The sequence below is a fragment of the Sapajus apella genome, unplaced genomic scaffold (genome assembly GCF_009761245.1).
Source record: "Sapajus apella isolate SASKATOON/1434 unplaced genomic scaffold, GSC_monkey_1.0 scaffold68, whole genome shotgun sequence".
Classification (NCBI taxonomy): domain Eukaryota; kingdom Metazoa; phylum Chordata; class Mammalia; order Primates; family Cebidae; genus Sapajus; species Sapajus apella.
This window is the reverse complement of record NW_022437008.1, coordinates 8428277-8453112: the sequence shown is the minus strand read 5'-3', so window position 1 is coordinate 8453112 and position 24836 is coordinate 8428277. Positions and strand designations below refer to the sequence as shown.

Below are 24836 nucleotides of genomic sequence, written 5' to 3'. Positions count from 1 at the left end.
ACACACACACACACACATCCCTGATGATCCTTGGTTGTCTACTCATAGATAAGAGGGTGAGGTAGGTGGGTGAGCTTCCTGCAAGGCAAGATCCCCAACTGAAGATTCTGCTAGAAGTTCTAGAAAAAAATATATCTTGAACCCTATCTCACATCATACACAAAAATCAATTCCAGATGGGCTGCAGCTCTACATGTGAAATGTTAAGCAGTAAAACTTTAAGAGGTAAACATCTTGTAAATGTGAGTACACACAAATTGAAGTTTTGCTCTTGTTTCCCAGGCTGGCTGGAGTGCAATGGCGCAATCTCAGCTCACCGCAATCTCAGCTCACTGCAACCTCTGCCTCCCAGGTTCAAGCTATTCTCCTGCCTCGGCCTCCTGAGTAGCTGGGATTACAGGCATGCACCACCACACCCAGCTAATTTTGCATTTTTAGTAGAGATGGGGTTTCTCCATGTTGGTCAGGCTGATCTTGAACTCCTGACCTCGGGTGATCCACCCGCCTCGGCCTCCCAAAGTGCTGGGATTAAAGGAGTGAGCCACCGTGCCCAGCCCCATACAAATTCTTAATAAGGACACACACACACCACAAACACAAGGAATAAAAAGGCCAACCAACCATGCTAGAAGAAACACACACACACACACACACACCCCTCACCAGCAAAGGTCTCTTATTGAAATACATATTTGGAACTCTTATTGTTTAATTAGAAAAAAAAGATTTTTAAAATAGATAAATGGTCCAAAGACATGATACTTTACAAAAAGACTTCTAACTTACCAACAAACACATAAAAAAACATTTAATACTAGACAAGGAAATGTAAAATGTCACCAGAGTTTAAATTAAAATTAAAATACAGTGCTCTAATCATCAGAGTTGCTAAAATTGAAAGGGTGGAAAATGCCAATGTATATAGACAAACTGGATCTCTCACACACCCTTCTTGGTGGTATAAATTGCAATATTTTGGAAAAGTATTTGGCAGTATCTACTGAACGTGACCCTGTGTGGATCTTTGCCTCAGCCATTCTACTCCTAAGTCCATACCCAACAAAAATGCACAGATATTTTTAACAAAAAAAAAAAAAACATGTATTAGTAGATCCATGGCAGTGCCATAATCAAGAACTGGAAACTCCTGAAATGCAATCAACAGTCCAATGGATAAGGAAATCGTGAGTCATCATACAACGGGATGCACTCCAGCAGAGAACACAGAAAATCGACAACCGCGTTCTCCAAAGAAATCCTACAAACATAATGTTGAGAGAATCTGGAAGAACAAATGCATACTCTATGACTCAATTTATGTTTAGCAAGAGTCTGGATAGTGATTACTCTTGGCAAGGGCAGAAACTTGCTTCTCGGGAAGGAAGCAAGAAGTCCCCTCTAGGTTTTAGTCAGGCTCTTCCTACTGATCTACAGTGCTTATTATACAGCTGAGTTCATCATGAGCAAATTCACTGAGCTGATCATATACCCCTTTTCTGTGTGTGTTACACTTTCATAACATTAAACAAAAATAAATAAAAGACAACTTATCTTTATTTGTTTTATTTTAGACAGAGTCTCGCTGTGTCTCCCAGGTCTAGCGTGATCTTGGCTCACTGCAACCTCCACCTCCTGGGTTGAGGCAATTCTCCTGCCTCAGCCTCCTGAGTAGATGGGATTACAGGTGCCACCACCACACCTGCCTAATTTTTGAACTTTTGGTAGAGACTGTTTTTGACCATGTTGGCCAGGCTGGTCTTGAACTCCCGACCTCTGGTGATCTGCCTGACTCAGCTTCCCAAAATACTGGGATTACAGGCATAAACCACCACACCTGGCCAACTTCACTTCATTTTTATAATTGTTGGTTCTACATGAACTGAACACAGGAACTACTATGTTTAGATCATCTTTGTAAAATGAGAATATGAATATTGTTCTTCTCCACCCTTTCTGGCTTTCTTCATTAGAAATATTTAAGCCCAAACTATCGTCATTTTTAGCAACTGTTATTTTATGTGTCGAGCGTTATTTTGCATTTTGTATAATAGCCACGTTGACCCAATTATATAGACCTAAATATTTCACTGGATTTCAGTTCTTATTTTAGAATTTTTATAGCTCATACTCTCTATTCCTGACTTACGGATTTTGACTCACCTCCTGTTTAACCAGGAAACATCTTTTGAGAGGCTCTTATAGAAAGAATAGCTGATTCATGATTTTTGTCATATTTGATAGGTTTGGTCTTTCTTCTGTCTCCTGATTTAATACTTTGTTTTCTGATTACTTGTGGGTTTTTATTTTAATCTTTTGTTTGTAGACCTAGTTTTATTTGCTCTTTACAAAATAATTAGTGATATGGAAATTAAGCATCTTATTGTTATACTCACATAGTTGGACTAAAATTTTGAGAAAATATATTTTTCTCTATTTATCAACATTGAAAATGTACAATATCTCTCTATTTACCCTGATGTAAAATCATAAATTCTGTGTACTCCCTCTTAATATAATATACTCTGTATCTCCCAATCTTAGTTGATATATATGGAATTTAAATATTTCCATTAAATAACTTATTTTCTCCTTTGCCATAAACTCCATAGTCATATTTAACACAATTATTCTGAATAAATATTTTTTCCTTTTTAGTGCTTTGTGTCACTTCATTTACACTCCATCTTCCTATTTCTTGAGTTCTGTATTATTGATATGCCCTTCATTCAGCTGGAGCACTTCTTTGAGTATTTTTTTAATGAAGGGCACATGGGTGGTATACTTCCTAAGTACTTTCATATTTCAAAATCTGCAAGGTTGTCTCGGGAATGATAGTTTGAGAGAATGTAAAATTGTGTTTTCAATTAAAAATAACCTTTTATTATTACAAAGGCAATACATGTACACAGTAGAAAATTAGAAAATATAGATAAGTAAAACTAAGATAATAAAACCACCGTATTTCCACTACTCAGAGATTAACACGGTTAACACCCTGGATGATATCCTTTGAGATCTATTGCTATGCACATAGATGAGTATTTTATCAAAGTAAGATTATACTGTGTATGTTGTTTTGCAACGTGCTTTTATTCAATAAATTCCATGGCATTTAACTGTAATATCATTGATGTGGCTTGGCTGTGTCTGACCCAAATCTCATCTTGAATTGTAGCTCCCATAATTCCCACATACTGTGGGAGGGACCCAGTGGGAGAAAATGGAATCTTGGAGGTGGTCTCCCCCATACTGCTCTCGTGGTAGTAAATAAGTCTCAAGAGATCTGATGGTTTTATGAAAGGTTTCCTTTTTCACTTGGTTCCCATTCTTTCTTGCCTGCTGCCATGTAAGATGTGCCTTTGCATTCTGTCATGATTGTAAGACTTCCCAAGCCACATGGAACTGTGAGTACATTAGACCTCTTTTTTTTTAATAAATTACCCAGTCTTGGATGTGTCTTTATCAGCAGCATTGGAACGGACTAATACAACCATTAAATGCCCAAACTGTACCCAAATTTCCCCAATTGTCTTTTACAGGTAGTTTGCCCAAAGTAGATGCAAACTGGGTGGCTATTCCCTTATTTTATGTCTGATCTAGAACAAGCCCTTTTTCATGATGATGGCTGCTGAACAGAGCTGGACAAATGCCCATCTTCTAGATTTTTCTACCCACCTCTTTCTGTACTGTTATTGAGAAACAATCATCTTTCTGCAAATCTCTATAAACATTTCTGCCTGGACTCCTGTCATTTAGCATCACAGAAGCAAATTCAGATAGCAACTTAGTTTCTGCCCCCACTTCCTGACTTGTATTATCCACTCTTGAAATTCAAAAATGTCATGGCACACGATCTCCACGGGGAGCTGTTCATTCATTATGACTGGTTCTCAGGTACTCAGTGTGCTTTCATCTAAAAGTTAAAGTTTTTACTGAGCTCAAAGACGTTTTGTTTTCTGGTCTCCTATGCTATTTCCTTCTGAAATTTCTAGCATGTGTGATTGGAATTTCCTGGACTTGCCTCCTGAACTTGTCTCCTTCCTATTCTTTCATTCATTTTCATCTCTTTTATCTTAGTTATAAGAAAGCATCCTCTAGCTCATGGATTTGGGAATGAACACAGGGTGGGATTCTCGGTGTCAGCACATGACTTAGGGGCACGGGTATTAGCAACCCCAAGCAGCATCCATTGAGTTCTCTCCCCTGAATCAGGTTCTAGTCTACACCCTCTACAAGGATCACCTCAATCAGCCATCACATCAAACCTATTAGGCGTGGATTCTCACTAAACCCATTTTACAGACAATGAAACTAAGATACCTAGGGGACACATAACTTGCCCAATCACATGGCTAATAAGTACTCAGACTGGGATTCAAACCCAGGCTCCTCTTCACGCTCTGCACTACTGGGAACCTGGATTAGCCCCACAGAGCCCCATTGCCCCCCATCCCTTCTAAGTGGGCTCCTACTTAACTTCTTTCCGGATAAATTGTTCATTTGAGTGCTGCCAGCCATGGACAGGCACACCCTTGGTCTGCTGCTTTGAGCTCTATATTTCACAGAAATGTTGTTGAATTGCTGTGATGCAGCTGGCTACCTTCCCTGATTTCCAGTAAGGACACAGATTTTCACCTATATACATTCCCGTGGATATTTCCATGGAAAACTTCATGCTAAATGTACGTTTAGAGGTATCTTTATCTCCTCTACCAAAATGCAAGCCAGCAAGACCTTCCATTCATATTCCCTATTGCTCACATTTATCCTCTTTGGTTTTGCAAGAAATTGACCCATATAGTGCTATAACGCATTCACTGTGGCCTTGCCCCACAACCCAGCACTACACTGCCTTGTCCAAGTGAAACGCCCTTTCCCTCTTCATCCCTCACTGCACATTGACAATCCTTATCAACCTTCCATGGGCAGTTCAAATGCCAGCTGGCCCTTGAAGGATTCCTTCACCCCGTCCCATGTCCTCTCCTTCCTCAGATGTCCCATAGGAACCTCTAGCTCCCTGGTGGCCTGCTCTCAATCAGGATCCCAGCACCAGACAGATGGTGCAGCCCACCGAGGATAATCCAGGGAGAGTGTATGCACAAAGAGGTGGACTACAAAGTGATAAGTGTCTGTTATCTGGACCTAGCAGAAAGAGAGAAACCTCCAGGGCCTGGAAGGAAAGAATCCCACATTATTTTGAGAACAGCAGAGACTTTTGGTCCAGGAAGCAACTACCCCAAGGCCACCACAGAGGGGGAGAGACCCGGCAGATGAAATACTCTCAGCTTAATCCCTCTCTGCCTCCCTCCAGGCTCTTGCCAGGGTTCCCCTTTGTCAGAAACCAACCAGAGGCCATGTGGCCCAGGCCCCTACATATAATTCATGCACATCAGCCACCAAGGGCTGAGAACAGGGTAGAGAAAGGAAAGGAGTGAGTGCTGATGGGCAAAGGACGATATCAGCTACAGACTCTACCACTTGCATTGTTCATGGTAATCATTTGCATCTTAACTTTCCCTCCAGCTCATGAGGGTGGGCACAACGTTCTGCCTTTCAGTACCCCAGTGTCTAGCATAGCAGCAGGTGTGCAGCCTGAGTTAGGTAAAGTTGTGTTGAGTGAGAAAGCAGTCATGATATGACTTCCTCATGTGTCTTATTATTCTAGAGGTGGAGAAGGGTGGCCGGAGTCATCTTCTGGGATTGTGAATTCTGTGGGATTGGGGGTTGGGGGATTCCGGTGGAGCCATGAACAGATTCTTTGCAACACGTATCCCTGACCCTTCACATGTGAAGCCCTGCAGCTGGCATCAGCTGTGTTGCATTCCGAATGGGCGAGCCAACCCAGGCTCCAGCATCTGTACCAAGCACAAGGGAGCACCACCAACCAGACACTGCCTTGTGTTATTCTTGTATTTCCTCCTCAATCCATGCGTTCATTCATTTGGTAAGCACTCATTCACCAGCTACTACGTTCAGCAAGGGTTCCCAAACCCATATGGCATCATGGGAAACCATTCCCCACCCTTTTAGTAACAAACCTCGCACAGAGTCCAGGCCTAGTTGTGCCCGTCGGAAGGTGAGAGAATGGGAACAGAAAGCAAAGGGATGCGCCTGAGTGAGCTCAGCTAATAAGCAGCAAAGCACAGCTTGAGAGCTGTGTACACGCTAGCACACTGCCCAGACACACAGCTCAGGGCCCTGGAATAAAAGTGACCGTGTTCACATCAGAGTGAACATCTTAAGAGAGGAAAGAGGGCCTGGTGCAGCCACTCATCACTCTAATCAAACTGCTTTGGGAGGCCGAGGAGGAAGGATCACTCGAGCCCAGGAGTTTAAGACCAGCCTGGGCAACACAGCAAGATCCTTGTCTCAACAACAACAACAAAAAAAAACCTAAAAATTAGCCAAGCCTAGTGGTATATGCCTTGTAGTCTCGGTTACCAGGGAGGCTGAGGCAGGAGGATAGCTTGATCCAGGGAGGTTGAGGCTTACGGTGAGCTGTGATTGCCTGCCACCTGGGGTAATCATATAATTTGTTGGGTCAACTGGAATACTTTGCAGATGGAGAGGGGTGTGTTTATCCCAAGAAAACAAGGATTTACCTTGGCTGGTCCAGACCCCTCAGTGTGTATGACCACCCTACCTGAAGGGCCAGGCACACAAGTTGCAAAGAATCTGTCCATGGCTTCACCAGAATCCCACAATCAATGGGATTACCAAGAAGAATGTTAAGATGACTCAGGCTACCCTTTCCCTCTAAAATAACAAAAAAACTAAGGTCATATCATGACTGCTCCGTCGCTCAACACAACTTCCCTGAGCCCAGGCTGCATACCCACCGCCATGTCAGGCACTGGGTACAGACACTTCAGCCTGGGTGACAGAGTGAGAAACTGTCTCCAAACATAAAAATAAAATAAAAGGGGCAGAGGAAAGAAGTCCTCCATCTGGTGTTCGTGCATGGCCCCTGTAAGGCTGGATAAGGTCCTCAGCAATTCTGTTTCATGATGAGGCCACATCACGTGAGCTTGCGGCAGTGGAAATACGTGGTCAGGGATGTGGGGCATCCAAGCAGGGGAAAGGCAGCATTCCCGTGGCCAATCTGCCCACACCGCCTCCACCCAACTGCATCCCAGCTTGGAAACCTGACTTTGGAAACACAACATGTGAGACTGTGATTTTGATTAGAATGACATGGATACGAGACAGCTACATTTTTTCCCAGGGCAAAAAAAAAAAAAAAAAAAAAAAAAAAGCAACTCTCTCCAAACAAAGCGTGAAAGAGAATCATTGTTTACTTATGCTCCATTCTTCTTAATTTCTGATATTCTTTTAGACAACTGCCAAGTCCGTGTAGGAACAGCTCTTCTGATGTAACAAATGTAGACTTTGATCTGACACTCACCAAAGCCATTCTGAAGAATTTCAGACTGGAACAACTTGAGCAACAACTCAGAAAATAGATGTGAGACTTGGCTTTTTTTTTTTTATTTACCAATAAACTAGGCCTCAAGAGTTAAAAATGAGCTTTTTTTCTCCTAGAAGTAAACACTTGTACACATTTTAAGTGACATTTTCTGTAGCGTTCCTTTTTTTTCCTTATGATGAGCATAGATTTCATACCTAGGAGCAAATGCATCACTGTTACTGTCCTCTGAACATGTGCTGGTCATGGCCTCGGCTTCGCACAGATAACCCTGAAACAGACTCTTTGATGTCACTCCTCCCAGTTTGTAAGTGTAAGTAGGGTTTCCAAGTCCCCTGAGGCAATGTGTAAAATGCCTGCCACTTGGGGTGATCATATAATTTACTGTGCCAACCAGGCCACCTGGCAGATGGAGGGGGTGTTGTTATGCCAGGTAAACAAGCATTTACCTTGACTGGCCAGGACCAATCAGTGTGTCCCGCCATTCCACCTGAAAAAAGGATGAAAACATCAGCAGTGTGTGTATTTCTACCAAGCTGGGGGACACCTCTTTATCCAGGGTGACAATAGAGGAAAAAGGGCAGGGAGTGGTGTTGTGCGTGGTCCCGCAGTAGCCTCAGGTCTCCCCACTACTCCAGGGAAAGCAAAGCAATTGCAGAGTTCCAGAGACTGTGCCTGGGACGCCCCACACGGGGGAAGACCCGCCCATAGTCTCTGGCGTTCATCACTGGGTCAGTTTCCCTAAACACCGACCCAAAACCCACTTTTGCAACAATATTTATGAGCATCTTCTCTCTCTCCTTTATCTCTCTCTCTCTCTCTTTATCTCTCTCTCTCTCTCCCCTCACAACCTTGCTTTTGGACATCAATTAAATGAAGTGTAAGACGCATGATCTAGGTAAAGAGATGACTGGATAACTTCACCAACAAGAGAAAATGCCAGTTTACCATGTGGGCCACATTCCTGGGGCCCTCGGCTAGGAACGCCTGGCTCCATTTTGCACACCTCCCATTGGTTCTCAGTGTCTACAATGCTCAACTATGTGCAAAATAGTAACACTGTTATTTACATCATAATGGATGCTAACAATAACAACTATTATGCATGAAGCACCCATGCGGGGCAAACATTGTACCAGGCACTTCCTTATAGCACTCTCTTATCCTGATAATGAAAATATATCCATCTCCAGCCTACAGAGAAGGATACTGAGGCTCAGAGAGGTTAACCGTCTTGCTCAAGGTCACACAGCTAGGTAGAGCTGGCGTCCACTTCCCTCAGAATCTGCCAAATGTGAGAAATTCCAAGCCATATATTTGCCTTTAAGAATAAGTTTGCCTCCCAAGTAGCCTTACAGATCACTGCCATTGGTGACTAGAGTTTATGCAGGAGACTAGAAAACAAGAAAACAAGGTTATGTCTTTCTCTGTCCCTGAACATTGGAGAGTGAGTTGGTAAAAGACCACGAACCCTAAAGAGCACAGCATTTTAATTCTGCCATCAAATGAGTGTGCTCTTCAAAATATTCCATTTACTCACCAACATGGTGCTGGATATGTCAAAATGCAAAACCAAAATAGATAGCACAGGAACAATATACTTTTAGTGCCTTTTAATGGAAACAATATGAGAATTGTGTCCACAACACGCTCCAGCAGGTTTGCAAGATGCAGGTGCTCTGCCTAAGCCCTCTGTGGACCCTGCACACCTGATGGCTAGACACACGTTCTGATCATGCCTGCTGAGCCCCAAAGAGCAAAGGTTCCCCAGGCACCAGCAACTGGGGGGACACCCTGGGAAAAACCTCGGTGACATCCTTAGCAGAATTTTCTGGGTCCCAGCCACTGGGTTAGCAGAATTTTCTGGGTTTCTCTATTTCCCTTCCATTTTTCCTCCTTGAATGAGGGATCCTACAGGGTGAGTGTTGAAGGCTGAAGTTTTCTACCCAGTGTGCTCCTCCAGCTTAGAAACGGAAATCATGGCTTGAAAAACCAGGGAAAATAAACACAGGACCGAATTGAGTGACTCCTGGCATGAGTCAACATGGATGCCCCATCCTCCCATTCCAAGCACAAAGGGTGCTTAAAACTTTAATGAATTGAACTCTATGAGTAAGGGATGTTAATCATTTTAATTACCCAGCAGCTTGAAATCAGATATAACAGTCCAATAATGTATCTTTAAACGAATACCACCCTGCCCTATAAAAAATCCCTTCCAAACCCATTCTAATAATTTCTATTTATCTTTTCTGACGTTAACTGTGATCCGGCCCAGCCGGCCAACAGACAGCCTTCCCCTCGCATTTGGTTTAAATGCAATGCCGTCTAGTTTTTCAATACCATTAACGTCCTCCTGGTGGGCAGAGAGCAAGGCGGTGGCACTGGTCACACTTCACTGCTTTATCTCATATGACAAAGAGCGATGATACGCTTCAATCCAGGCCAGCCCGGCAGAGGGAAAGGTGGCCGCAGAAAACTCCCCCTGCTGCCGAGAAACACCCTCCGTGTGACTTGCTAACAGCATGAAGGGGCAGACAAATAGATTTTCCTCTATATTTATAACCGGCATCATTCTTCCTTTCAGGGCGTTCAGTGCAGGTAGCTGTTTTATATGAAATGAACAATCTTTATAGACGTACCAGAGCCATAACAAGCCTGATTTTCAGCGAAGCTGAGGTATATAACTCTTACCGAATTGTCAGGCTACTTGCTCAACAAATCAAGCCTAACTTATGATGTTTGCAGTGTAATTTTTATTCCTGTTTGACTAGCCAACTACCCAGTGGTAATAGGATGTTAGGAAGGGCAGTGGCGATGTTTGTGCATGCCGTGATTGATAGGCCGACTCGGCATTTTTCATTTATATCTCCAGATTCCAAATCAGTTAAGTTTAGGAAAAATGAAACAAAGTGGCAAGAAAAATGTTTGCAGATTGCAGACCTGCGCTCCCGCAGATCTGAGTTCAGCCCACATCTGCCGGGATTGTCTGGAAACATTAAGATATCTAAATGAAAATCAATACTATATGTGCCAGGCATTTACTACCAGGAACAAGCATCAAGAGACCTGAGCTAATCAGACTTCCAGCTTGTGCCTCAGCCCTAGACGGAACCCCAGGGGTGTCCTAATTGCTCAGACTAATCATAGAAGAGTTAAATTTATAACCAAGAAAGACATCTTGTTTTTCTTACCAGTCATCATTTAGGAGCGGAAAGGCTCACCTGCGAAGTGGGTGCCAGATGTACAGTGGGAGCCCCCATTCGAGAGAGGATGGCTTCTCACCTGTCAGGGGAAAGGAAAGACAGATTTACTGTCAGCAGTAAAACCATTCAGGCTCACTGAAGCCCTGGGTGGGAGACTGTTCCATCAGCTCAAACAGGTACTACAGATCTCCCCATTGAAAGTCTCTCCACTTAACCCCCGTGTTCTGGAACACGGAAACCCCCTGCACACTTTGATCCCTGGCCTGGTTTTTATTTTAAGGAAACTGCTCAGAAAAGCAACTGGCATCAACCACGTTAAAAATACATGCATCTGTTTCTCCCTGAGTTCCACTCTGGGCTTTTTTGTCCCTTGAGGTCTCTAGAATAGCTAATAACACTTGGCGACATGTATCTCCCTAATATACTGTACAAACAAGTCACTGATATTTTTCACACTCCAACAAACTACAAAGTCACACAATAGCAATTGGACGAGCCCACACTATACTGCTGAAAAACCATAATGTATCAGGGGACTGGATTCCTAATATTTGCATTCTAGATGCCAACTGCGAGCATATTTTGCACTATTTTCAACAAATTACACCAAAATATGCAAAATGTTTATAAGGCTCCATCTTCTATTTTTGGCTCCAATATATTTGCAACTTAATAGTCCTTTAGAGATTTGTTTGTCTCCTCGGGAGAAACAGGAAAGTGGAAAATGAAAAAAGCAGGAAGAGAGAGGGAGAAGAGAAGAGATACAAAGACACTGTTCAGGCAAGTCGAGTTCTGCGTGTTTTTTGTAAAGAGCGGAGCCAGCTGTCCCCGGAGACCCTCTTCGACAAGAAATTTAATAACATTATTTGGATTCCTTGTGTCCCGGATTTCAGATGTATTTTTAATGCGTGTGTCTTGAAACAAAACAACCGTTGTCAAATGCTGTATCCTCTTCTCACTAGTTTAAATGGTTTCCTAGACAGCACGATTCTGGCAGCATCTTGACGGTGGTGATCAATGAAAAACTGTGCCATGCTCTCTGTGGCTTCCCAAGGATGTTCACCCCTCACCAGGGAAGGTTTGTCAGCTCTCTTCCCAGGAAAGGTGTCTCTGGTCCTTGTGATGTGAATGATGACAGCCTCTTGCCTTCTGTTCCATCATCATTGCCTCTGCGCTCTCACAGCTGGTTGCAGGCACGCATCTGTCTTTCTTGTCTTCAACCTGCGACACCACCATCCCTGACCGCACTGTGCCTGTGTAAGCGTTAGGGCTGATCTGTGGAGCAGAATCCAGTATGTGGGAGATTAAAATGTACGTGGGTTGAAGAGGGCAGCAGTTTTCCTGATGCTGGATTACACAGCCAAGTTGAAAACTTTTCAATCCAGCTTCTCCCATTGTAAATGGTGTCAGACAAAAAGCTAATTTTTTTTCTAATATTATGCCCAATGAGCTTAACCTAGAGATTGCGCCTCATGCCTTTGGCCGCTAGAACAATCTTTTTTAACAAGACTGAAGCTTCAGCCAAATTCATTACTTACTCAGAATGAATAAAGCCAGAGGAAATGATATTTCATGACTAAATCTGTGTTCTTAGCCAGACGTCAATCTAAAAAAAAAACAGTGGAAGAGAGTACATGGCTTTCCATATCTTTGTATACACAGCAGGCCCTCAACATGCATGTGTAGGTCAGATATGCCAACAACACATGGTGGATGAACTGTGAAGCCATTTGAGTTGGACTTACACTCAAGAAAAGGTAAAGAGGTCAGACACGGTGACTCACGCCTATAATCCCAGCACGTTGGGAGGCCTAGGCGGTGGGAATCGCTTAAGCCTAGGAGTTAGAGACCAGCCTGGGCAACATGGCAGAACCCCGTCTCTACAAAAAAAAGTTTAAAAATTAGCCGGGCACAGTGGCACATGCCTATAGTCCCAGCTACTTAGGAAGCTGAGGCAAGAGGATCGCTTGAGCCCAGGAGTTGGAGGCTACAGTGAGCTATGATCATGCCACTGCACTCCAGCCTGGGCAACAGAGAGATACCCCGACTCTAAGAAAAAAAAAAAAGAGAGATAAAAAAGCATCATTCAAATGGAGGGACTGAGGCAGAAATGATCCTCAGAGCACATCAAGCCACAGCCTTTCCTCTAGGAATGCTGCATTGCTCTGCACACCAAGCACTGAATCTGAGGCAGCCAGACCCTTAATTGCCCCTAGTGCCAAGGCCAACAGCTCACACAGCTGCTGGGCAGTATGACTCCAAACTCATTCCTCAGCCAGACGGGTCCTCTCAGGAAAGCACGCTTGACACGGCCAGGTGTGGCTCTCAATTCAGGGGAGCCAAAGCCTTCACAAGTCCTACGTCCTGCGTCCTAGCTCCACAGTCCTCATGGGACCTGCTCCTGTGGCCGGGCTCACATGCACAGGGGCTTCTGTGAAATAGCCTAAGTGGTGAGAAAACTCCTAGGGTCCCAGCTGGAAACGCTGACTGGGGTTGCAGCTTTTCCCGCGGTTTTGATGGCCAGGCTAGGAGGCCTTCTAGAGGCCAGGGAGCAAGGCACGGTCACCCAGACAAAACAGTCAGTAGAGTTCCCCCGAAGGGAGTCCAGGCAATTCACAACAGAAACAAAGCTTCTGCTTCCTGCAGGCTTTCCATGTACCAAGCACTATTCCTGGTGTTGTGTGTGTTTAACTTGATCAGTCTTCACAATGGCCCTGGGAGGTAGAGCCCATTATTAGCCCACGGGGAAGATGAGTAACTTGGCTCCAGTCACAAATTGCTGAGGGACAAAATCAGGTCTTGTCCCTGCAGTCAGGTGTGGAGTCCATGCACTTTGCAGAAGGAGGTCTCCGGGGGGCTCAGGAACAAGGGCCCTCCATGATGAGGTAACGTGGCAGATCATGGGCCCAAGATAGGAACCAGATCATATTTATATGATTCATAAGGTAAATAATAATACTACCATAAAGCCACACCCAACAGAAAGCTTTAATATGGAGGCCAAGCCAGAGCTGAGCTTCATTAAGTGAGATCCATAGAAAAGGAAGGCTCAAACAGAAATGCAATTGAAATAGTTGTAAGATAAGCACTTGGGGGCATTCAGCCGTGTGACTCACCTGGGCTTTATCCCCCGTTCTGACACTGACTGAAAGTAACAGCAGTCAATTACCAATGGCTTTGGCTTTATCTCTGGCATTCCAAAACCCTGTGGTCTCACTGTCATCTCATAATCAGAAAACAAGAACGACAGCCACTCGCCACTCCCAGAGCCTGCCTGCCCAGCACCCTGGCCTCCTCTGGGACCACCTGTGCGCCCCTACGTTGCCATCACAGGCCAGCGGAGTAAAACTTCATCAGCAACATTTCCCATAAGACAGGGGGCACATTTGTAAAGTGACCCTTCTTCTGCCTTTTGGCTCTAGAAGAAAGGGGGGAGAGAGCAGGGGAAGGAAGACGGGATGATCACCCTGCGGATTGAGTTGGGCGGAGGACATGGCTTGTTTAATCCTAATAAATCAGAGCAACCCCGGGGGAGTGGAAGCAACAGGGGCTGGTGTGCCAGCCGTGCGGCACATTGACCCAAGGCAGAGCTCGTGCAGAAATGATGTCCTCTTAAGCAGACCCCTGGAGAGATGGTCTGCATTTCTCCTGACAAATTAGAAGTGCCCTGAATGCAACCATTCCTCAGAAAATAGGCCTGATTTAGCAATGCACCAGCTGCATTATCTCGCTGCATAAAAAGACCATTTAAGCAGGGAAGTCTTTAGAACACTGGCCCTTTGGAGCAGCAGTTCTGAAATATTACCCACCTCGACTGCCACCTAAGCTAGTCACTCCCCAAAGGAAAAGCCTCATTTACAACCTAGAAGACCGAGCGTGCTTTAGTCAAAGGAAAGGGTCATTTGTCTCTGGTCTCTGCATGAGATTTCCTGTGTTCCTGTCCTACTGAAGCCCTCAGCTCACCTCCGATGGCCAAGCCGAGTCGAGAACTACTATATGGGGAACACCAGGTTCATCCCATCCAAGGTGTCTTGCCCTGTTCAGGGCAGCCAGAGCCCTAACCATCCCCACTGAATATCAGAGCAATTACAAAGCAGATCTGGTGACAACAAGGCTAAAAAGATGAAATAATCCGTTTGCGCAAAATGTGCATGTTTGAAAACTTTGCATGCAAAGATTACAACCTGTCATTATCTTCCCCAGAGACACACTACCTTCTTAAAAAGTATCTCTAATGAGATCTACAAATCTGTTGAAGACAGCTTACTTTATTGTGTTTGTAAAGATAAAAATGTTTTAAATAGGTTATGGCTCCTGGGACTGACAGTCTCACCATGAGGGTAAGGTCATTTTGAAATGTTAATAAAAGTTTTCATAAAATATGACGGCACTCAAAGAGTAATGTTTGGATGTAAAAATAACTATAAAAGTATAATTTCTACCAGGGTACATGTGCAGTTTTTCTGTGTCAAGATATTTGCCCAATTTTTCATTTGACTGGGGTTGCAGCTTTTCCAGCTGTTTTGACGGCCACGCTGGGATTCGATCCTTATTAGAGAGGTTTGCAGCAGGCTTTCCCAGGCTTGGCCAGTTATATTACAGATTTCTCCTCGAAGCGAAGTCTTGCACTGCCCTGACCATTATGCAAATACACAAGCACTCAACCTAGGATTGTCTCAGCTTGCAGTAGGCATCACGGTCCTCACACCAAAGGAGCAAGGCAAGCAAGACTGGTAGAGCCAGCAGGGAGGGGATCCTGGGGACAGAGTCCTCATAGCTCCCAGTTCCTGGGCTAGTCAGGGGGAACATGCCAAACTGGAAACATTCAGCTGTTTCCTATTCAATGAGCTCCTTCGTGTTTGAAACTAACCAGCCCAAAGGAAATATCTCAGAGGCATTTTCTAGGTGATGAGATAACTAATGAGACCAATCCAGGGTCTCAAATCAACCCCGATATTTCTATTAAGGCACCTGGGACACATGGAGTCCCCCAGGACCCAAGGCTGGGAACAAAACTCCCTGCAGACACGTATTTAGGGGAAAGTTAAGGCATGCTGGAATCAAGGATCATGGATTTGGGACAAGAAAGAGACAGCATCAGAGTCCTACCTACGACGTATTCTGGTTTTGGAGCCTTCAGCAAGAGATTTCTGTCCTGAGCATTATCCAGAATTTTAGGTACTGATACCTACCACATATCTGAGGCTGGATGCACATCTATTAGGAATGCCTTGTGGCTGGGGCAGCGGCTCACTGCACTGGTGGCCTTCTAGCACTTTGGGAGGCCAAGGGGGGGTGGATTATCTGAGGTCAGGAGTTCGAGACCAGCCTGGTCAATCAACATGGCGAAACTCCATCTCCATTAAAAATACAAAAATTAGCCAGGCATGGTGGCAGACACCTGTAATCCCAGCTACTCAGGAGGCTGAGGCAGGAGAATTGCTTAAACCTGGGATTCAGAAGTTGCAGTGAGCCGAGATCACTGTACTTCAGCCTGGGTGACAGAGCGAGACTCCATCTCAAAAAACAAATAAAAAGAGTGCCTTGGAAGGAACTCCAGAATGAAAATGAGTGAGAGGTCATAAATTAGAATCTAAGGTTCCTTATAACTTTGTTATATTACAGTCTGTGGTAGGCAGAATAATGGATCCATCAAAATGTTCACACCCTAAGCCTGGTCCTAGGACTCTGTTAACTCACGTGGCAAAAGGGACTTCACCACTGTGATTAAAGATGTAAATCTTTGAGATGGGAGTTTACCCTGAATTATCCAAGAGGCCCCAACTTACCATGTAAATTCTTTAAAAAAAACATTCTTCCTGGCTTTGATCAGAGTGAAAGATATGACGTGTCAGAGTGATCCAACATTGTCAGCTTTAAAGGTGGACAAAAGACTATGAGTCAAGGCACAAGGGTGGCCCCTAGAAGCTGGAAAATGGAAGGAAATGAATTCTGTCCTTGAGCCTCTGATATGGTTTAGCTGTGTCCCCACCCAAATCTTGAATTGTAGCTCCCATGATTTCCACGTAGCTTCCATGAGAGGACCCCAGTGGGAAGTAATTGAACCATGGGAGCAAGGTCTTTCCCATGTTGTTCTCTTGATAGTGAATAAGACTCAGGAGATCTGATGGTTTTATAAGGGGCAGTTCCCCTGCACATGTTTTCTCTCTTGCCTGCCACCATGTAAGATATCCCTTTGCTCTTCCTTAATCTTCCGCCACGATTGTGTGGCCTCCCTCGCCATTACCCAGTCTTGGATATGTCTTTATCAGCAGCGTGAGAACAGGCTAGTACAGCCTCCAAATGAAACAAAGCCCTGCTGGCAGTTTGATTTTAGTCCAGTGGGACCTGTGTTGGATTTCAACCAATAGAACTGCAAGATGATAAACATATTGTTTCAGCCTCTAACTTTGTGGGAATTTGTTACAGCAGCAATGGAAAGCTGATACACAGTCTTACAATTTCCTCCCCCACATAAGGCAACATTGTTTATCAGAAAATTCCACATCCCAAGGGTATTCTGCTTTTGACCTCCAACCCGATATAAATGAGTTCCATGAAGGCTGGTCTTACCCTAAGCTGAGCAAAGTAACTGAAGCGACCGTAAGATGCCATGTCAAGTTTTAGAGGGGGAGTTCTGACCCAGGGGAGTTCAGTATTCAATTTCAAACCTAGAAAGTATGTTCTTCCATAGAATTAAATGTTAAAATTTAAATTTACAAATTAAATTTTTCAGAACAAGGAGGCAAACTAGGGCCACCCTGTTTCCCCCTTTTTAGATTGGTGAGATTCCAGTGACTCCCCTGCGTGCACAGCCCACACAGCCACATGTGTTGCTTGAGTCGAAGAAGGTGGAAACGTCGTATCTAAGGTGGGGACTGGGCTGGAGAAATAAGCTTGCAGGCAAAGCCCATTAATTCCTCTGCAGAAAGCTGTCCTTCTACATTTCTTGAATCAGGACAACAGAATAATTCCACCTTCAGACGTTGAGGAAGGCAATACTATAAAAATCCATCAATTTCCAGGCCATATTTGTATGGGAAACTTATTTTTGTCCCAACTCCCATGCAACAGGCCTCAGCCTGTCCATTTTGGAACCACAGCAAATATTCAAACATGTTGAATTGGAAAAGGAATAATTGTCCTACCTTGTAACTCACTATGATTTAATGTATAAATATAATATCCCTATATTATTTAATACCATCTGCACATCTTCCATGTTGGGAAACCCAAGGCTACTTTATCAAACCTGCTGCAGCTTTCTCAGACTGGGGCCCAAATTGAACCTCTCCTCTTCAAGATCTCCAACTTTTCCCCAATACTCACCCTCTTCTGCTTCCTAGCAAAATGGCCTAAGTGTACACATGTAGAGGGTGGGGAAAATATAGAATCCAGGCCCAGACCCAGCTCTGAGAAAGTCCTCCTCATGGCAATTTCCCAGTCCCCAAAATGTATCATCAAAATAGACACCCATGGAACTTGGCAGATCTCCAGAATGGCTCCTTGGACCTTTGGGTAAGAACCGTCATGGCACAGCAGGTCAAGTGGAAGCCTCTCAAGTCGCTCCTGCACCATCTAGCATAGAAAATATGTATATGATTGAAGGGTGGAAGGTTCCATCATACCCCATTAATTCACCGGTCTGATTCCTACAAAAACAAAATAGATCATGAAGGATGGCAGTAGACAACCTTGGTGAGATACATGGCCTCCCGAGGGTGGGAGATAAGCCCTAAGAAATTTCAGAGACCCACCAAGTCAATAAAATTTTTGAGGGTCCAATGGTCAAAGACATACCAGAGACCAATGGGGTGCCTCACATAGCCCTGTAACCCCAGCACTATGGGAGGCCAAGGTGGGCAGATTATTCGAGGCCAGGAGTTTGAGACCAGCCTGACCAGCACACTGAAACCCCATCTCAACAACAACAACAACAAAATTAGCCAGGTAAGACATATAGCCTGTAATCCCAGATAGTCAAGAGGCTGAGGCATGAGAATTGCTTGAGCCTGGGAGGTGGAGGCTGCAGTGAGCCAATATCACACCACTACACTCCAGCCTGGGTGATAGAGAGAGACTCTGCCTCAAAAAAGAAAAACAAACAAAAAAAAGACATACCAGGACATCCCTTCCGAAGGGAAGAATACCTCACATTTCACATTGCATCTCACATTTCACTCTGTCAGCGGCACCCCCATGAGTTCTGGAGGCAGCTATCCTACATTTCAGAATATTGCTACTGTCCGTGTTCTGAGTGACAAGAATGTCTTCCACTGAAAGGGGCACCAATCAGAAGAGGTCTCTGCAAGTGGACCAGGATCTGGGGAACTCCTCATGACCCAGCAGACACAGAGACACTAAGGTGGGAAGCAACTATACAGAATTTATGCATTAAGAAATTATGCACAATACAAAAATAAGCAAAACAACAACAATTCATGATTTACTTATGGGCCCTGGTAGAGACCGATTTCCTGCCCACGGAATGCCCAGTTACCACCCAGTAAGAGCTTCCCATCATGAACTGGTTTTTGTCAGAGCCACCAAGGCATAAGGTCAGGTAGATCCAGAACTTATCTACCTGACCTTGTAATATGGAAGAATTTTATCTAGAACAGGACCACAGGGCACAGGTAAGCTGCATGAGCTGGTAACCCAGACCCCTGTGACACCCACTGCTGAAGCAGCAGCACCTCCTTCCTCAGCTAACACCTGCAGGACCATGGGGACCCTTCAAATCAGCCGGCAGAGAAGGAAAAAGGCTAATCTTGGTTCTCAGCTCAGTATGTGAATACAAGCTGCAAACAGACCCCTGCTAGGCTAAACAGTCTCACATAGTCATGGCTTTGAAAGACAGTAGTTAGGGAAAAACTCTTCCCCATAGCTGAACTTCAGGTGGTGAATCTGGTAATTTACTCTGTATGAAAAAATAGGTAGGCTGACATGAGAACACATGCTGAGTCATGGGCAAGTAGCAAATGGCTCAGCTGGTTGGTCAAGAGCACTGGAAAAGAACGGTTGGAAGTCTGAAGACCAAGGGACCTGGGAAGGAGAGGATTATGAGAGGGTCTACAAGAAGGCACAAGTGGGACGGCCCTTTCATTACATAATAATACCCATTAAGGAGCATTCATCATGGAAGAAGCAGTAAACAGTCAAGTAGAAAGAATGACTTGACCCATTGATATGGGCCAGCCTCTGTCAGTGGCCATCGGGCCAATGGCCCCATGAATGCAGCAAAGACATGATAACATAAACATTAGGCATGGGCCCAGTACCATGAATCCCTATTCCCTAAGTCTTATCTAGCTCCTAGCACTACCAAATATCTAACTCACCAGCAACAGAGACCAATGTGTTAAGCCCTAATGTGACTTCTTACCAAAAGAAGGCTAACCATCCACTTGGGGGCAACTCCATCACATTGGATCCCTTCCACCTTGGAAAAGGTATGGATTCAAATGGATAGGAATTCACATCCTCTGGATTTGAGTTTCCCTTTCCTGGCCACAAGTCTTAGCTAGCACTACTATCCAAGAGTTTACAGCACGACTAGACCCCACACTATGTTGCACTGTAGCAAGGGAAGGTGTGAGAGTGGAAATATGGCCAGGAGACACACTGGCTCTGTCACTTACAACACAAAGGAAACTGCCAGTAGGGTAGGGCAATAGAATGGCCCTTTGGAGATTCAACTCAAGCACCAACTTGGAGTTGGTGTCCTGGAAGAATAGGAAATTCTTCTCCAGGACTCAGTGTAAACTCCAAGGCAATGAAAATTGTATGTTTGTGCATCCCCAACAGGTGCAGTACATGAAGTCAGGCTCCAAAGGGTAGAAGCGGGAGTGGCCCTGTTTTCCATCCTTCCCACTGATCCATTTACAGAATTAGTGCCTGGCATCCTAGTAACTCCAGGCTTTCTGCATCTAGAGGTTCTGAGTCCCAGATAAAGCCTCTTTCAGTGGAGAGCTTGGCAAGAGTCCCATTATATGTTTAGTGACAGCTGTCACCTGTTCACTTACGATTCTTACGCTGAGAGTCTAGCAAGAAAGGAAAGGAGGAGATAGAGTCATTGTTACATAATGGAGGCAGCCAGCTGATTCACTACGGCACCCCTTGTCACCAGGGCCCTGTCATGAAAACAGAACAATGGCAACAGCTATGTTGAGAAGGGTGTGGCGACCCGGGGGCCATACCCTTTAGAGATGAGGGCTTGGTCTCTGCAGCAGGTGAGCAGCTCAGACCAAAGGAAGTGCCAGGCAAGGATAAGGAGCAAATAATGACATAAGAATATATAGAGAATCGTGGGCAGTAGCAAATGGCTCGGTGGGACAAAGGACAGAGATGATGAGTAATAGATGTGTCCCAAGGACCAGCTGGAGGTGTGAGATTGTGGTTTGTCCCAGTGACTATCCCCTTTTATAAGTCTCCCCTGGAAAAAAGACCAACGAAGATCCTGGGAAATCTGCTTATAAAACTTATTATATGAAGCAAGTAGCTCTACATCATGCAAGGGGCAGACGGTGGCACACACTGTGTGCCACCCATTACAGCTCCTGAGAGTCTTGGTAGCTGACAGCTCTTAACTGAGTTAGTTCCTCCTGGAAAACCGGCCTTAGCTGAAGAGAATGGCCTTATTCAAGATCACATCTCCTCCCCAGGGAAGGTTCACATCCAATGACTGGTTGGTACCGTGGAGGTCTAGTGGTTTAAGGCCCCAAACTCCATGGCAGAACATTTCTGCAGAGTCATGCTAGCTCCAACAGGCACCGTAGAATTTGCCGAGTCCTCTTCTGCAACTTTATGATGGTGCAACTTCTTCTTATGCCCAGTCTTGTTTTCCTTACTCTTCACAGCTGTTGCTCCTAAAAGCATTCCCCAGGGAACACTCTACACAAATCTCTGAGGCTCAGCATCTGATTTCTTGGAAATCTGACTTAGGATAAATACTTCTTTTAAAAGACAGATCTGTTCGTGTCACCACATGTACACACACACACACATATACATCTCAAAACCCTTCCTGTGTTCCATTCCTCTGAGGACAAAGTCCAAATGTTTTACCCTGGACCTTAGAGTCCTGTTCGGTCTGGCATCCACCAGTCTATCTCTGCAGCTCCTCTCCCCACACCACTTCCTTCCATGCTCCCTGTCCCAGCTTGCACTGGCCTTCTTTGAGTTCTCTGGGTATGACAGATTTTCTCCTGCCCCAGGGCCTTTGAACATCCTGATTCCTCTGTGTAGAAAGCTCTCGTGTTCTCTATTCTTTATCCAACCTTCAGACCAAATGTGTTCTTCAGAGAAGCCTTTGATCTTCCCTAGATTTGGTCAGATTCTCTGTTATATGGACTTATATCACTGTGTACTGTTCCTTCATAGCACTTGTGAGTTGGAATTATTTGTCTGTGCAGCTGTTTGATCAATGTCTAGTTTGTTCACCATTACAGTGTTAGCCCTTGTACCATGTCTCACTCATAGCTGATAAATAGCTGTTAAATTAGTAACTCAGATGTTAATTTCTGTAATCCAGACTTAAACCCCTCAGCACATAAATATAGCCTTTTTCATCATGTTCTGTCTTTTATGGGTAGTTTCCTGCCTAGTAACTTAAAAGGTAGTAGCAGGGGCTAGGACACAGCAGGACCTCAGTGAACAAGCCCTGAGTTTACATCTTAGGTAATTAACGCATCTATGTTTTCTCCCATTAGACTGTGAGCTCCTTGAGAGAAGCCGTTCTCTCCTGCCTAAACCTCGAGCCAGGAGCTCAGCGAATGTTTATGGCTTTAAATCTTCAGGAAGTGTGAATGTAAACATCTGGCTATTTTGAAATGTGTAGGTGGCTTGGTTTTTATTTCTTCCAGAGAGTTTGCATCACACAGGCACACACATTGCTAACATAGGGTGTTAGAGGTCGTAGGGTGCCAATCAGCTCATATTTACTAATCATAGCCTATGCTCCATAGAACGAAGGAAAGAGTAGCTCTGAGGGAAGTGTGCCCCTGATATTCACCACTGGGCTAAATTCACAAGCAGGAAAGCTGTCTAGTCGCACACACACCACAGGGCATTCTAGAACAGGGCTGACAAGCTCACATGCTTCTGAGGCAGAAGGTGAACAAGGGAGGGAGAATCTCACCCAAAGCAGGCAGGGGGGACTTCACACGGGCTAGATGCTGCCGTGCAAGATGGGAGCCCTGTGTTGCTAGATATTCTGATTTTTCAAGAGAATCCAGAACTGGATTGCTATGGAACTTGCCCAACTTTATATTTGTCCTCCATTAAAAAAAAAAAAAAAAAAGACAAAGACAAAGAAAAAAAGGAAAAGCAAACAACAAAAGACATTGTGCTTTCCAAACAAAATACACCCAAACCAGAGCCAAGCCCATGGGAAGCTTTGGGTTGAAAGTCATAATACGCACTCTCTTCAAACTCACTGCAAGGCCAGGCAGGGCCTCAGTCCTAGGAGTGGTATGCCTCAGTTTCTCTATCTGTCAACTGACTCATTTGGGGCAGATGTTCCAGCTCTCACCTTTTGGGTATCCTTCTGGATGTCAGGTAGAAATCCTGCTCCCTTCCTGGCAATTCTCTCACCCCAAAACAAATCATTTTCATTTACAATTTGAAGCCAGAGACTAGAAAGGTATTTTGCCAGGATTTCCATTTCTTTCAAGGGCTCATTACAAAAGACAGGGGGGAAGGCACCCACCATGCTCTCTTTCACATCTCATTACGTTTATTCAGCTTTATTACTAATTCTTTGTTCATATAATTTTCACCCTGGGATCTACACTTTTGTGCAGTTACCCTGAGTCAGGGAACCCACCTTAACTCCAGAGGTCTTCATCACCTCCTCTGGTGTTCTTCGGATTTTAAAGTGGCAATCTTTGTGTTCAGACAAGCTTTCTGAGCAGAATGTTTTTCTCAAGAGCATGCTGTCCTGCCCAAGGATGAGGCTGCCGTCTAAGGTGGTCTGACAGATGCCTGGGGACTTGCTCCCACCGTCACCAAGTCCCTGTGTCAATCCGGGACCCACAGACACTCCTGGGGTGACCTGCGTTTTAGAGGCTGCACAGGAGGAGCTGGAGGAAACAGAAGGCTTCCAGAGTCATCCTACCCCAAATCTGGACTGGAAGCCATCGTTTTCTCCTGAAACCATCCAGCCCCTTCCACAGATAGTCACACACCTTCTCCACCACACCACCCCCGGCCACCTCCACTTGTTAGCGGACAAAGCCAAGGCTCTGATTTTGGAAGCTCATCTCAGATCGCTTTCATGCGGATTCAGGAAACAAGTCCAGAAAGAAGCCAAAAAGGAAAACTACAGGAAATGTGCACACCACTCACCATGAAATACCCACCCAAAGGACAAACTCGGTAATCCCACCAATGATGTCCCAAACCCGTGATGGCTAGCAGCCGACAAATACCCGCAGACCTCGATCCATTTTTATCGTATTCAGGCTGCAGCGTTGTATTTCCTGCCTCCCCTTAGCACCACACATACAGTGTACTTGAAAACAAAAATCTATAATATTGATCCCGCAATGTCACCACAATTATTCTTTTGAAACAGCCATTGAAAACAAATTACATCTGCACTGCCTTTTCATCCGCCCGCTGCAAGTGAGCAATGCTCACTGCGGTCTCCGGCACTGTGGCGCTGGCACTGTGTCACCGCCGACGACAGGACAGCCCAGGGAAAGGCAGCTGGGGGAGGGGTGCTGAGGATGAAAACCAGAGCCAAGGGCCCAGTTAGGAGGGTACAGGGTCTCTTCCTGGCCAGGCAGCTCGGGATGGGTCTGGATCCAGAGTGGCTGCAAAGTCGGTCAATCCGAGAAATTCTAGGTCTTCCTATAGGGCTACTGTCAAGGTACAAGGACTCCTGGTAAAACAAATGCGTTGTTGGGATGATTACATCAACAAAGATTTAGACAAGTCCTCATTTTCAAATAGTCCCCTTAAAATCTAACAACAGTAAGTGTTAATGGAAGCAACGTGGTCTTCACATGATAGCTCGTAATTCTACTGACAAATCAAACCCTAAATAGATCAGTGAGCTCAAAGCAGGAGAGATGCTCATGGTCCTAGCTGTCCGCCACCCCCAATTCCGACTGACTGCAAGGTGACCCCCCTAAAGAAGACCATGTTGTCCTTTTCTTCGAGCAAGCTGCATCCCCAGAGCATCCAGAGCTAGCAGAGAC

The 24836-nt window shown here is 44.9% G+C and overlaps 1 long non-coding RNA gene across 1 annotated transcript in view; it reads right to left on the bottom strand.

Moving 5' to 3' along the window:
• LOC116530794 overlaps nucleotides 1-24836 on the bottom strand; it is a 79651-nt gene that overhangs the window by 9459 nt on the left and 45356 nt on the right. The window contains exon 3 of the long non-coding RNA XR_004260131.1: nucleotides 10651-11907. This is a non-coding gene — a long non-coding RNA (uncharacterized LOC116530794). The remainder of the gene's footprint in view (nucleotides 1-10650; nucleotides 11908-24836) is intronic.